This window comes from Chlorocebus sabaeus, chromosome 17 (genome assembly GCF_047675955.1).
Source record: "Chlorocebus sabaeus isolate Y175 chromosome 17, mChlSab1.0.hap1, whole genome shotgun sequence".
NCBI lineage: Eukaryota > Metazoa > Chordata > Mammalia > Primates > Cercopithecidae > Chlorocebus > Chlorocebus sabaeus.
This window is the reverse complement of record NC_132920.1, coordinates 13,501,373-13,507,372: the sequence shown is the minus strand read 5'-3', so window position 1 is coordinate 13,507,372 and position 6,000 is coordinate 13,501,373.

Sequence of the window (6,000 nt, the reverse complement as noted above, 5' to 3'; positions counted from 1 at the left end):
ACAATCCCTTATCTGCATTTCCCAAATCCCAAAAAAGTTCTATAAACCCCAAACTTGATGGTACGATCTGTTCTGAATTGACAGGAGGCTGATGTGAGGCTTTTTCTTTTTTTTAAATTCCATTTGTGATAAATATTTATATGTTTTGCAGTACAGATATAAATGTATTTACCCTTCTAAAATCCAAAATGTTCTAAATTCCAAGCCGCTCTAGCCCCAGAGGTTTCAAATACGTGATTTAGGGCCTATTTCTATAAGATGCCAATGCAACTCAGAGAAAAATGAACGAACGTTGGATTCATAGATACCCGGATTTGAATCCAGATGTGGTCATCTACCTTGTGGCCTTGGGCAAGCGACTTAACTTCTTTAAAGGCTCAAGTGATTGCTACACAATTCCTGTTACAGCACAGGGTGCAAACTTCTTCAAATTCTTGTACCTTCACTTACAAAGGTATCTTTCCCTTCATTCATCCTTACAACCAACCACTTTTGGGGATTGCCACATGCCTGGCTTGTTCAAGGCCACTCTCCCACTGCACCCTTAGCTAACTATACCACAGGTGAACGGCGTATGAGCCAATGAGAAAGTTCTGTGGATTCCAAGAATGGAGGGAATGATTCAGAGGAAGGAATTGGGTTTATACATTTCTGATACCAGCTAACAATCAGTTGGGATAAATTCCCAACGGGCTGCTGCCCCACAGTTAATTTGCACCAAGGTAAAAGCAGTTAACAGCTCAAGGTGGTGATGGATTTAATTCACTTGCAAGTTAGAAAGGGAAAAGGTAGAGTTTCACCTCACCCTACCATTGCTGGCTGCCAAAAGATTGGAGAATGGGGGAAAGGCAAGATCCAGAGGTGGTTCATTGGCCTGGACTGATTTATTAGAGAGGTCACTTCAGGCCAGAGAACCTCAACCCTGATTGCACAGTAGACTCCTCAGCCAGCACCTTAAACAATGCCCATCCAAGGCGAGCAGATCGCTTGAGCCCAGGAGTTCAGGGTCAACCTGGGCAATATGAAACTCTGTCTCTACAAAAGATAGAAACTCTATCTCTACAACAAATACAAAAATACAAAAATACAAAAATTAGCCAGATGTGGTGGTGCGTGCCTGTGGTCCCAGCTACTCAGGAGACTGAGGTGGGAGGATCGCCTGAACCCAGGGAAGTCAAGGCTTCAGTGAGCTGTGATTGCACCACTGCACTCCAGCTGGGGCAACACAGTGAGACCCTGTCTAAAAAAAAAATAATAATAATAAGGCCAGGTCCCTGTTCAGATCAACTGGATCAGAAGCTCTGGCATGGTGTGTTCAGGGGTGGTGGGGGTAGGGGGTGCGCTGGGGGCGTGCAGGCAGATGCCAGTAGTGTAAAAAATCTCCAGGTGATTCTATATTCAGCTTGGTTGCTACCTGCTCACTGAAGACACCTGGGAGTTTTAGGAAATAAATATCCCCCAGAGATGCTGAGCCAACTGGCTTGAATATAAATGGCCTGGAGTGTGACGGATCATCAGGATTTTTTTTTAAAGTCCAGAGTGATTCTCAGTGATCCAGGTTATCTCCCAAGGTGCAGTATCCATTTCGCTTCACAACTAGGTTTCTTGGAATTTTTATCAAGAATTCCAGCTACCGTAACAACAATGTTCAGAGAATACAATTTGAGAGTTTATTTGGTTCCTTACTAAAAATTCACCTTTTCGGGAAAAGATTTAATTTTTGAAGTGCTTTAAATAGGTTGGACATATTCTAGTGAAAATTGGAAATACAACTGACAGTCATTGAATTGATTACCTGCCTGGGTACTTTTCTCATTACCAAGAATCACTATTATCAGATGAAGGAATGGAAAGAACTGGGGAATACAGAACATGATTCATGATTGCTTTAAGTAAGTTTGCAAGGTTAGCGTGTATCACATACATGATGTACCTTTACATATTACTATATATTTCATATTTGAGAATGTCTTATTTTTCACTGGCGCTAAATATTATTGACATCCTTGCCTTTATGGTACTTCACCAGGTACCTGAGACTGCTGGAAGTGAGGTGACAAACCCTGCCTCTCAGAGCTGAGCAGTGACCGAGCAGTGAAGACTGAGCTCACTTTCTCTGCACTTGCTCATCATTCAACGACTTTGCTTTGCATCTACTGTTGGCAGCTGGAAGGGCCAAGGGTCCTTGCGTTGCCTTGACTTTCAAGGGCTCCGGATTTCCTGTGAGAGATGTCCGAGCTCCTTATCTGGGCATGCATGGCCTCGTTGCATCATCAGCCTCTTCTCCTGCCAGCCCCAACCATGCCAGCCACGTCGGGCTGCCCCCTGCTCCTCCAGGCCTCTCCTGGCCCCTGAACCTTTGCCACTCTCTATCTGTGGTGCATATAAATACCTCTTTGGGGAAAATAATAATTAAAGCCCTAGTCCCTATATGATCCAACAGAAGTGTGCTCGTTTTGCTTAAGAGAGCCCTGGTTTGTATCAATATATGTCGGCACTTTAATTTTCCTAGCACAAGACTGTTTTCTATTTATTTTGATAAAAACATAATTCAGAATATTAGGTGAGCCTTTTAGGATGCTTCGATTTATTCAAGGCATTGGTGAACTCCAGAGTTGACACAAATATGCTCTTTTGGGTGAGAACTCATCCTGCCTCTTCTTTACAGGACCTAGTGAGATAGAATGATAATGTAATTTCTTATTTTTATTTTTAAGATGGAGTCTTGCTCCTGTTGCCCAGGCTGGAGTGCAATGGCATGATTTCGGCTCACTGTAACCTCCACCTCCTGGGTTCAAGCAATTCTCCTGCCTCAGCCTCCCAAGTCGCTGGGATTACAGGCACCTGCCACCATGCCTGGCTGAGTTTTTATATTTTTAGTAGAGATGGGGTTTCTCCATGTTGGCCAGGCTGGTCTCAACTCCTGACCTCAGGTGATCTGCCCACCTCAGCCTCCCAAAATGCTGGGATTGCAGGTGTGAGGGCCACCGCACCTGGCCAATGTTTTTTACATATAAGAATCCTTTCCATCCAGTCAAAACTCTAACACTGACTGAATGGTCATTGTGGAGTTTGAGAAGGAAATCCACTTAGAGGATGAAGGACTGGCCTAATACCCTGGGCCTTCTGATTTCCGGTTTTGAGACATGTTCTTTGCAGTGAGTACTCACTCTTTCCTCTGTCTCCTCCTTGACTTTATTCCTCTCTGTGGGCTTTATGCTCACTAGGTCAGGCTCCAAAATCCCCAGATATTGCTTTATTTTAAAAATAAAACACAATTGGTGGTACACATGAATATAAAGATGGAGAAAATAGACTCTGGGGACTCCAACAGGCTGGGAGGCTGGGTTGAAAAATTACCTACTGGGTAAAATGTCCAATATGTGGGTGATGAATACACTAGAAGCCCAACTCCCACCATTATGCATGTAATACCCATGTAATGAACAAGCACATGTACCCCCTGAATCTGAAATAAAAAAAATAAAACACAATTGGTATTTGACAGGCAGTGTGGTCAGAACACAACTGGTATTTGACAGGCAGTGACAGGCAGTGACAGGCAATGGTAAGCACACAGAGCTGAATTCAGCCAGTTTGGGTTCACAGCCTGGTTCTGCCACTGACTAGCTCTATGATTGTGGCAGTGAACTTAATTTCTTTTTGCTTCAATGTGTGTGCGTGCGTGTGTGTGTGCGTGCATGTATGTGTATGTAATGTAGGTCTCAAGCTCTAAGCTCTAACAAATTGAAAGTTCCCAAGGTGGGGAGTGGCTAAAGGCTTGTCTTTCTGGGTTCTGAAATCGTGCCTGGTCCATCACTCACCTGTCCCAAGAGACACACCACCACCAAGTACTCACTCTTTATTTTGAAACCTAGCTCCTGCCCTAAAACTCACTTTCTTTCTCACCTGGTGATTGAGTTGAAAAACTAGGGCAGCCTGAGATGTCCACTTACTGGTTCCTTACTGGGGGTCCCAACTAGATCCCTTTTGGTTCCTGAAAATACAAGTCATTCTATATCCTGAAATGTACTTCCACCGTAGAACAGTTTTCAAAAGACTATTGCCAAAAAATCCTTCCCTAATGTCTATTAGCTGTTATCATATGTCTTTCCTTTCAAATGTCTTACCCTCAGCTCAATCATTCATTCAACCAACCAACCAACCAACCAACCAACCAATCAACCAACACACCCAACAACCCACCAACTAACCAGTATTTCCTGAGTTCCAGGCACTCTGTGAGAAGCCCATTCCCATTTGAAGTTAGGTAGAAGTGATATAAGTTATAAGTTAGTAGGAAGCTCTGGTGACCTGGGAGCCTGGAGGAGAGACAGATAGTCCAGCTGAAGGGTAAAGGGAGAGCCATGGCAGGCTTTCTAAAAGAGGTCACTTTGAGCTGAGTCCTAAGGGCAAGTGGGAATTAGTCCTGGGAGGGGCTGGGATATGCAAGAAAGGCTTTCCAGGTGGAAGACCAAACAACCAGGTTGGGAGAGGTTGCTGCAGGCCAACTCCCACGGCTCCTTCTGGGAGCTGCAGAGCCTGCAGAGGCTGAGTTCAAAGCTTAGTTCCACTCCTTTCTTGCCAAATGAGCTGAGAAGTATAAGACAGAATAATGGCTCTCCAAAGATGCTGCCATCCTCATCTCTATATCCTGTGACTATGTTACCTTACCTAGCAAAGGGATTTTGCAGATGTGATTAAGTTAAGGATCTTGAGAAGGGGAGATTATCCTGGATTATCTGAGTGAGCCTAATGTAATCACAATGGCCCTTAAAAAAAGGAAGCAGAAGGCCAGAAAGGAGAGGAGGAAATGGATGATGGAATCATAGGTCGAGTGATTGTAGCCTCGTGGCAAGAATACAGGCTGCCCTAGAAGGTGGGAGCGGTAAGACAATGGATTTGCCCCTAAAGCCTCCAGAAAGAACGCAGCCCTGCAGGCACCTTCATTTTAGCTCGGGAAAACTGACTGTGGACTTCTGACTTCAGAACAGTAAGATAACAAATCTGTGTTATTTTAAAGCACTAGGTTTGGGCCACGTGCGGTGGCTCACACCTATAATCCCAGTACTTTGGGAGGCCGAGGCGACAGATCACTTGAGGCCAGGAGTTCAAGACCAGCTTGGCCAACATGGCAAAACCCCATTTCTATTAGAACAAAAATTAGCTGGGCTTGGCGGTGCACACTTATAATCCCAGCTACTCCAGAGGCTGAGGCAGGAGAATAGCTTGAACCCAGGAGGCAGAGGTTGCAGCAAGCCGGGATCGTGCCACTGAACTCCAGCCTGGGCTACAGAGTGAGACTCTGTCTCAAAAACAAACAAACAAAAATAATAATAACAACACATAAATAAATCACTAGGTTTGTGGTAATGTGTCACAGCAGCAATAGGAAACTCACATATGGACAAGATGAACATTCCAGCGCCCCATTGCCTCTCGTATAATGGGGCTAGAATAGCATTTCCATGGGAGTGCTGTTCTGAGAGGTAAGTTGAATAACATAGTAGATGGTGCTTAGAATAGTGCCCTGCATGTGGGAAGTACTAAATTATCATCTCTTGCTAAAAAGTTTGCCTTTTTATTCCACAGGAAGTAATGCTACAGGAGCATTTTAAGCAAGAAAATAACGTGAGGAGATTTGCATTTTAGGCAGATCCAATGGGAGGGTGTGGAAAATGGGTGCAGAGGGTGAGAGAGAGCAGGAGAGAGCTGCTAGTAACTGGAAGACCAGTCAGGGGGCTCCTGCCGTAGCCCCAGGCAGCGGCAATGGGGACAAGATCTAGGGCAGGCTTTACCGAGCCCTCCGTCTCATTACCCTATTGGGTTTTTAAATGCCTTTTTAGTGTTGTCAATACCGTTGGCTGCCAACCCAGAATTTGTTTCCCTCTTCTTCTTCCTTAAAGGAACCCTAATTCTGGTCAGATTTCACCTTCCTACATACCTCCTTGGGGCAGAGACTCCATCCTGTTTGATCAAAAGTTAATTAGATTCCCTCTG